A 10,028-nucleotide genomic window follows, 5' to 3' on the forward strand; every position below is an offset into this window, starting at 1 on the left:
AGTGAAATTATGGCCACAGGGACAGGGCATTTGATACAGCAGTTAAGACCCTGCTTGGGACACCTACATCCCATATCGAGAGTGTCTGGGTTTGAGTCCCAGCCCTAGGCCTGAATGCAGTTTCCCACCAATAGGCACCATGATAAGCAGTAGTAGATGGTTCAAGTGCTTGGCCCTTGCCACACACATGGGAGACAGGAATGGAGTTCACGGTTCCTAGTTTCAGCCAGGCCCATCACTGGCCAGGCAGTATGCAATGCAGGGAGTTGGCTAGCAGAAGGGAGATATCCCTTTCCCTCTCTCTCTCTCTCTGCCTTTCAAGTAAATTTTAAAAAAAATTAATTTTTTTTAACTTTTATTTAATGAATATAAATTTCCAAAGTTCAGAATATGGATTACAATGGCTTCCCCCCCAATAACGTCCCTCCAACCCGCAACCCTCCCCTTATCCACTCCCTCACCCCTTCCATTCACATAAAGATTCATTTTTGATTCTCTTTATATACAGAAGATCAGTTTAGCATACTTTAAGTAAAGATTTCAACAGTTTGCTCCCACACAGAAACATAAAGTGAAAAATACTGTTTGAGTACTAGTTATAGCATTAAATCTCAATGTACAGCACACTAAGGACAAAGATCCTACATGAGGAGTAAGTGCACAGTGACTCCTGTTGTTGACTTAACAAATTGACACTCTTGTTTATGGCATCAGTAATCACCCTAGGCTCTTGTCATGAGCTGCCAAGGCTATGGAAGCCCCCTGAGTTCACTGACTCTGATCATATTTAGACAAGGCCATGGTCAAAGTGGAAGTTCTCTCCTCCCTTCAGAGAAAGGTACCTCCTTCTTTGATGACCTGTTCTTTCCACTGGGATCTCACTCACGGAGATCTTTCATTTAGGTTTTTTTTTTCCCCAGAGTGTCTTGGCTTTCCATGCCTGAAATACTCTCATGGGCATTTCAGCCGGATCCGCATGCCTTAAGGGCTGAATATGAGGCCAGAGTGCTGTTAGGACATTTCCCATTCTATGGGTCTGCTGTGTATCTCACTTCCCATGTTGGATCATTCTCTCCCTTTTTTATTCTATCAGCTAGTATTTTCAGACAGTATTCTTGTTTATGTGATCCCTTTGGTTCTTAGTCCTATCATTACGATCAATTGTGAACAGAAATTGATCACTTGGACTAGTGAGATGGCATTGGTACATGCTACCTCAATGGGATTGAATTGGAATCCCCTGGTATGTTTCTAACTCCACCGTTTGAGGCAAGTCAGCTTGAGCATGTCCCGAATTGCACATCTCTTCCCTCTCTTATTCCCACTCTTATATTTAACAGTGATCACTTTTCAGTTAAGTTTCAGCACTTAAGAAGAATTGTGTATTGATTACAGTATTCAACCAAAAATATTAAGCAGAACAAACAAAAAAAAATACTAAGAAGGATAACATATTAAGCTGCTCATCAACAGTTAGGGTGAGGGCTGATCAAGTCACCGTTTCTCATAGTGTTCATTTCACTTTAACAGGTTTCCTTTTTGGTGCTCAGTTAGTTGTCACCTATCAAGGAGAACAAGTGGTATTTGTCCCTTTGGGATTGGCTTATTTCACTCAAAGCACCACAGTGAAGAAACCAAATATCTCCAATATGCCAAATAACAAACGCAAAAACCGAGGTAATAAAAACAACGAAGTCATCATGATGCCCCCAAATGAAAAAGACACCCCAATTCAAGATTATGAAGATAATGAGATGAAGAAATGCAAGAAGCAGATCTCAAAAAATTGATAAGAACATTAAGAAGTTCTCAAAAACAAATTCTTGAACTACAGAAATCCCTAATGGACAAGATAGAAAATCTCTCTCGTGAAAATGAAATATTAAGGAGGAATCAAAATGAAACGAAACAACTAGTACAACAGGAAACTGTGAGAGTGAAGAGAAATCATAATGAAGTGAAGAATTCAATAGATCAAATCAAAAACACAATAGAGAGCCTTAAAAACAGAATGGGTGAAGCAGAAGATAGAATATCAGACTTAGAAGACAGAACAGGAAAGGATACAGTCAGACCAAAGAAAAGAAGAGGAAATTAGAAATCTAAAACATATTGTCAGGAATCTGCAGGATACTATTAAAAAAACCAACATTCGGGTTCTAGGAGTTCCTGAAGGCATGGAGAGAGAGAAAGGATTAGAAGGCCTTTTTGGTGAGATATTAGCAGAAAATTTCCCAGGTTTGGAGGACAGAGAAATCCTAGTACAGGAAGCTCACAGAACCCCTAATAAACACGACCAAAAGAGATCCTCACCACGACACGTTGTAATTAAACTCTCCACAGTGAAACATAAAGAAAAGATCCTAAAATGTGCAAGAGAGAAACGTCAGATTACTCTCAGAAGCTCTCCAATCAGACTCACAGCTGACTTCTCATCAGAAACCCTACAAGCTAGGAGGGAATGGCGAGATACAGCCCAGGTACTAAGAGAGAACAACTGCCAGCCCAGAATATTATATCCTGCAAAGCTATCATTTGTGAATAAAGGTGAAATAAAGACTTTTCATAGCAAACAGAAATTGAAAGAATTTGTCGCCACTCGTCCAGCCCTGCAAAAGATGCTTAAAGATGTGTTACACACAGAAACACAGAAACACGGTCATCAATATGAACGAAGGTAAAGGAAGGAAACCTCACAGCAAAAGATCACAGGGAATTCAAAGCATATATTAGAACTTATCTTTGGCAAATGGCAGGGCAAAGTTACCACTTATCATTAGTCACATTGAATGTGAATGGCCTGAACTGTCCAGTTAAAAGACACAGATTGGCTGATTGGGTTAAGGAACAAAACCCATCTATTTGCTGCTTACAAGAAACACATCTTTCCAACAAAGATCCATACAGACTGAAAGTGAAAGGCTGGAAAAAGATGTACCATGCCAACAGAAATGAAAAAAGAGCGGGCGTAGCCATCTTAATATCGGACAACATAAACTTTACCACAAAAACTGTTAAGAGAGACAAAGAGGGACACTATATAATGATTAAGGGATCAATACAACAAGAAGATATAACAATTATCAATGTATATGCACCTAACTACAGGGCACCAGTTTATCTAAAAGATTTGTTAAGGGACTTAAAGGGAGACTTAGACCCCAATACAATAGTACTGGGGGACTTCAATACTCCACTCTCAGAAATAGACAGATCAACAGGACAGAAGATCAACAAGGATACAGTAGATTTAAACGACACTATAGCCCAAATGGATCTAACAGATATCTACAGAACTTTCAATCCTACATCTAAAGACTTTACATTCTTCTCAGCAGTGCATGGAACCTTCTCTAGGATTGACCACATACTAGGCCATAAAGCAAGTCTCAGCAAATTCAAAAGAATTAGAATCATACCATGCAGCTTCTCAGACCATAAAGGAATGAAGTTGAAAATTAGCAACTCAGGAATCCCTAGAGCATACGCAAACACATGGAGATTGAACAACATGCTCCTGAATGAACAATGGGTCATAGAAGAAATTAAAAGAGAAATCAAAAATTTTCTGGAAGTAAATGAGGATAACAGCACAACATACCAAAACTTATGGGACGCAGCAAAAGGAGTGTTAAGAGGAAAGTTTATATCAATAGGTGCCTACATCAAGAAATTGGAAAGGAACCAAATAGATGAGCTTTCAATTCACCTCAAGGATCTAGAAAACCTACAGCAAACCAGACCCAAATCTAGTAGGAGAAGAGAAATAATTAAAATAAGAGAAGAAATTAACAGGATTGAATCAAAAAAAAAATTACAAAAAATCAGCCAAACGAAGAGCTGGTTTTTTGAAAAAATAAACAAAATTGACACCCCATTGGCCCAACTAACTAAAAAAAGAAAAGACCCAAATCAATAAAATCAGAGATGAAAAAGGAAACGTAACAACAGACACCACAGAAATAAAAAGAATCATCAGAAATTACTACAAGGACTTGTATGCCAGCAAACAAGAAAATCTATCAGAAATGGATAGATTCCTGGACACATGCAAACTACCGAAATTGAATCAGGAAGACATCAAAAACCTAAACAAACCCATAACTGAGACAGAAATTGAAACAGTAATAAAGGCCCTCCCAACAAAGAAAAGCCCAGGACCAGATGGATTCACTGCTGAATTCTACCAGACATTTAAAGAAGAACTGACTCCAATTCTTCTCAAACTATTCAGAACAATTAAAAAAGAGGGAGTCCTCCCAAATTCTTTCTATGAAGCCAGCATCACCTTAATTCCTAAGCCAGAAAAAGATGCAGCATTGAAAGAGAATTATAGACCAATATCCCTGATGAACATAGATGCAAAAATCCTCAATAAAATTCTGGCCAATAGAATGCAACAACACATCAGAAAGATCATCCACCCAGACCAAGTGGGATTTATCCCTGGTATGCAGGGATGGTTTAATGTGCGCAAGACAATCAATGTGATACACCACATTAACAGACTGCAGAAGAAAAACCATATGATTATCTCAATAGATGCCGAGAAAGCATTTGATAAAATACAACACCCGTTCATGATGAAAACTCTAAGCAAACTGGGTTTGGAAGGAACATTCCTCAATACAATCAAAGCAATCTATGAAAAACCCACAGCCAACATCCTATTGAATGGGGAAAAGTTGGAAGCATTTCCACTGAGATCTGGTACCAGATAGGGATGCCCACTCTCACCACTGCTATTCAATATAGTTCTGGAAGTTCTAGCCAGAGCTATTAGGCAAGAAAAAGAAATGAAAGGGATACAAATTGGGAAGGAAGAACTCAAACTATCCCTCTTTGCAGATGATATGATTCTTTATTTAGAGGACCCAAAGAACTCTACTAAGAGACTATTGGAACTCATAGAAGATTTTGGCAAAGTAGCAGGGTGTGGGGAGCAACTGGGAGCAACTCGGACTAGACTAAGTTACTGGAATTAAGACTTATTCTATGCATCTGCTCTCCCACAATATGGCGCTGAGAAGGGAGAAACAGCTTCTACACAGCTGCCTCCAGTTCAACCAAGAAACTGTAGGACCTGCTCCTGATTGGAGGAGAGCGGCGTACTTGGCGTGTGGGTAGCAGAGTTGGGATTGGTGGAAGAGGACTATAAAGGAGGAGAGAGACAACATGCACCAGGAACACCTGAGGAACACCTGTGCAGCCCCCGAGAGAGCCGGCCGGCAGTGTGCCGCTCCCCCGCGGAAGTGGGGAATGTGGCAGGGGGAACCGCCCTTCCACGGAGGTGGAAGGGATGGTAGCCAACCCGGGAAGAACCAGCAGCAAACCCGGGGAGGGCCGAGCAGACAAAAGAACAGCGCAGGGTCCTGTGTCGTTCCTCCACGAAGACGGGGAGCGACACAGGGTATAAAATCAGTGCACAAAAATCAACAGCCTTTGTATACACAGACAATGCCATGGCTGAGAAAGAACTGCTAAGATCAATCCCATTCACAATAGCTACAAAAACAATCAAATACCTTGGAATAAACTTAACCAAGGACGTTAAAGATCTCTACGATGAAAATTACAAAACCTTAAAGAAAGAAATAGAAGAGGATACCAAGAAATGGAAAAATCTTCCATGCTCATGGATTGGAAGAATCAATATCATTAAAATGTCCATTCTCCCAAAAGCAATTTATAGATTCAATGCAATACCAATCAAGATACCGAAGACCTTCTTCTCAGATCTGGAAAAAATGGTGCTGAAATTTATATGGAGACACAGGAGACCTCGAATAGCTAAAGCAATCTTGTACAACAAAAACAAAGCCGGAGGCATCACAATACCAGATTTCAGGACATACTACAGGGCAGTTGTAATCAAAACAGCATGGTACTGGTACAGAAACAGATGGATAGACCAATGGAACAGAATTGAAACACCAGAAATCAATTCAAACATCTACAGCCAACTCATATTTGATCAAGGATCCAAAACCAATCCCTGGAGTAAGGACAGTCTATTCAATAAATGGTGCTGGGAAAATTGGATTTCCACATGCAGAATCATGAAGCAAGACCCCTATCTTTCACCTTACACAAAAATCCACTCAACATGGATTAAAGACTTAAATCTATGACCTGACACCATCAAGTTACTAGAGAACATTGGAAAAACCCTGCAAGATATAGGTACCGGCAATGACTTCTTGGAAAACACCCCAGAAGCACAGGCAGTCAAAGCCAAAATTAACATTTGGGATTGCATCAAATTGAGAAGTTTCTGTACTGCAAAAGAAACAGTCAGGAAAGTGAAGAGACAACCGACAGAATGGGAAAATATATTTGCAAACTATGCAACTGATAAAGGGTTGATAACCAGAATCTACAAAGAAATCAAGAAACTCCACAAGATCAAAACCAACAACCCACTTAAGAGATGGGCCAAGAACCTCAATAGACATTTTTCAAAAGAGGAAATCCAAATGGCCAACAGACACATGAAAAAATGTTCAAGGTCACTAGCAATCAGGGAAATGCAAATCAAAACCACAATGAGGTTCCACCTCACTCTAGTTAGAATGGCTCACATTCACAAATCTACCAACAATAGATGCTGGAGAGGATGTGGGGAAAAAGGGACACTAACCCACTGTTGGTGGGAATGCAAACTGGTCAAGCCACTATGGAAGTCAGCCTGGAGATTCCTCAGAAACCTGAAGATAACCCTGCCATTCAACCCAGCCATCCCACTCCTTGGAATTTACCCAAAGGAAATTAAATTGGCAAACAAAAAAGCTGTCTGCACATTAATGTTTATTGCAGCTCAATTCACAATAGCTAAGACCTGGAACCAACCCAAATGCCCATCAACAGTAGACTGGATAAAGAAATTATGGGACATGTACTCTATCGAATACTATACAGCAGTCAAAAACAACGAAACCCAGTCATTTGCAACAAGATGGAAGAATTTGGAAAACATCATGCTGAGTGAATTAAGCCAGTCCCAAAAGGACAAATATCATATGTTCTCCCTGAATGGCGACAACTAACTGAGCACCAAAGGGGAAACTTGTTGAAGTGAAATGGACACTATGAGAAACAGTGACTTGATCAGCTCTCTTGTCCTGACGATTGATGTACAATGTAATACTTTATCCATTTTAGTATTTTTTTTTGTTCTAGTACCATTGGTTGAACTCTGTAATTAACACACAATTATTCTTTGGTGTTTAAATTTTAACTGAAAAGTGATCCCTGTTAGGAATTTGGAAAACATTATGTTGAGTGAAACAAATTAATTTTTTTAATTTTTAAAAGAAATTATTGGGCCAGCACTGTGGTGTAATGGGTAAAGCTGCCGCCTGCAGTGCCACCATCCCATATGGGCACCAGTTCGAGTCCTGGCTGCTCCACTTCTGATCCAGCTCTCTGCTGTGGCCTGGGAAAGCAGTAGAAGATGGCCCAAGTCCTTGGGCCCCTACACTCACGCAGGAGACCCAGAAGAAGCTCCTGGCTCCTGGCTTCGGATTGGCACAGCTCTGGCAGTTGCAGCCAGTTGGGGAATGAGCCAGCAGACAAAAGACCTCTCTCTCTCTCTCTCTCTCTCTCTCTCTCTCTCTCTCTCTCTCTGCCTCTCCTCTCTGTGTAACTCTGACTTTCAAATAAATAAATCTTAAAAAAAAAAAAAAGAAATTATGACAGCAGATAATGTTATAGCTGGAAGAAACTTTGGAGACTCTCTAATCCAATTCACTATTTCATTCCATTCAACAGATATTTGCTGTGCACTTACTATGCATAAACTTCTAGGCTGAATGAACTGCAGTGAATCACAGAGTGACAGTCCAGTGGGAAAGGCAGACATTAAATATAACAGGTCATCAAAGAAGGAGGTACCTTTCTCTGAAGGGAGGAGAGAACTTCCACTTTGACTACGACATTGTCTAAATATGATCAGAGTCGGTGAACTCAGGAGGCTTCCATAGCCTTGGCAACTCAGGACAAGAGCATAGGGTGATTCCTGATGCCATAAACAAGAGTGTCAATTTATTAAGTCAACAACAGGAGTCACTGTGCACTTACTCCTCATGTAGGATCTCTTTCCTTAATGTGCTGTACATTGAGATTTAATGCTATAACTAGTACTCAAACAGTATTTTTCACTTTGTGTTTCTATGTGGGTGCAAACTGTTGAAACCTTTACTTAATATATGCTAAACTGATCTGTATATAAAGAGAATTGAAAATGAATCTTGATGTGAATGGAAGGGGAGAGGGAACAGGAAAGGGGAGGGTTGCAGGTGGGAGGGAAGTTATGGGGGGAGCCATTGTAATCCATAAGCTGTACTTTGGAAATTTATATTCATTAAATAAAAGTTTAAAAAAGAAAAAAATAAATAAATAAATATAAACCCAGTAAAGGGGCTGGCGCCGTGGCTCACTAGGCTAATCCTCCACCTAGCGGCGCCAGCACACTGGGTTCTAGTCCCGGTCGGGGTGCTGGATTCTTTCCCAGTTGCCTCTCTTCCAGGCCAGCTCTCTGCTGTGGCCCGGGAAGGCAGTGGAGGATGGCCCAAGTGCTTGGGCCCTGCACCCCATGGGAGACCAGGAGAAGCACCTGGATCCTGCCTTCGGATCAGCGCGGTGCACCGGCCGCAGCGCGCTGACCACGGCGGACATTGGAGGGTGAACCAACAGCAAAGGAAGACCTTTCTCTCTGTCTCTCTCACTGTCCACTCTGCCTGTCAAAAAAAAAAAAAAAAAAAAAAAACGGTAAAGGAATTCTGATAAGGTCTATGAGGACACATAGCACACATGAAACCATTAAGAGCAAGATGATGTTTGAATGAAATCTTAAAAAGATCAGGAAAATTAACCAGGCAAAACAAGGCTTGGGTTGGTACTGGAGTCAGGTGGGTGCGTGAGACCCAGAGAGGGCCAGGGCAGCTGGAGAATACAAGGCCTGAGTCTCTCATCGTGCAGATGTCTGGGTACAACCACTGTGGTAGCTCACGTCATTTAGGACCAATCCAGAAACAGAGGCCCAGGAAGTGACATGACCTGACACTGGCCACACTTCTTGTCCACAGTCAGGCCAACGCCCATTCATTCTCTCGTGGATTTGCACACTCACAACATGTTTTTGCAGTGCCTTGTTCTAAGGCTGTGTTCTAGGTGCTGGAGACGCTGCAGAAAAGAGACAACATTCCTGCCCCACAGAGCCAATATTCTGATATGGTAGAGACCCCAGTAAGCAAACAAGCAAGCCGGGGGTTGGGGGGAGGGTGGAGAAGTGAAGCAGGGCTGAGGGGTTAGCTTGCCAGGAGGACCAGTGTTTCACGGGAGTGACCTTGGGGCTGGCCCCATCTCTCAACTCCACTGAAGTCCCTTCCAATACCCCATTGTGTTCCCTGGTGCTCGGGCTCCTCCTGCTCCACCCGGAACTAAGGATTTGTTCAATGCTGACAAGCAAAGCATTCAAATTTATTTTCCTAGGAATGATCCAAGAGGGGTCTCCCCAGAGGGAGCTCCTGTTATAAATGCTAAATGGGTTGGGGGTTTATACAGTGTTTTATGGGCACGTGGGGCAGTGCAGCCATTTTCTGAGGTGTGATCACTTCTAGTTCCAACAAAGCCCAGTATGGGGTGTGTAAGACAGCCTCACCACTGGGTCCACACTCATTCCACTGAGACAGTCCCCTCTCAGCTTCTCCCTCTTCAATACACCAGTCTTTACCCAAACACAAAAAAAAATTGTGCTCCCCCCCCGAACTCTGATAAAAGCTTGTTTACAAACAGGCACCAATACATGGATATCACTGTTTTACTCAGCAATGACTTTTTAATTCCTATTTTACTCCTGATGGAGTCTAGCCACCTTTTGACTGTCCTACACAAAGGAAAGAATTTGGAAAACAATCCATCATGCAAACCCACTGAATTCAATCATCCCAAAACATTAGGACAGCAGGTGAAATGCTACCCATAAAGACCAAAAGTTCACATCATAAATACTTCTTTGCTGACTGTCA

This window comes from Oryctolagus cuniculus, chromosome 11 (assembly GCF_964237555.1).
Source record: "Oryctolagus cuniculus chromosome 11, mOryCun1.1, whole genome shotgun sequence".
Classification (NCBI taxonomy): Eukaryota; Metazoa; Chordata; class Mammalia; order Lagomorpha; family Leporidae; genus Oryctolagus; species Oryctolagus cuniculus.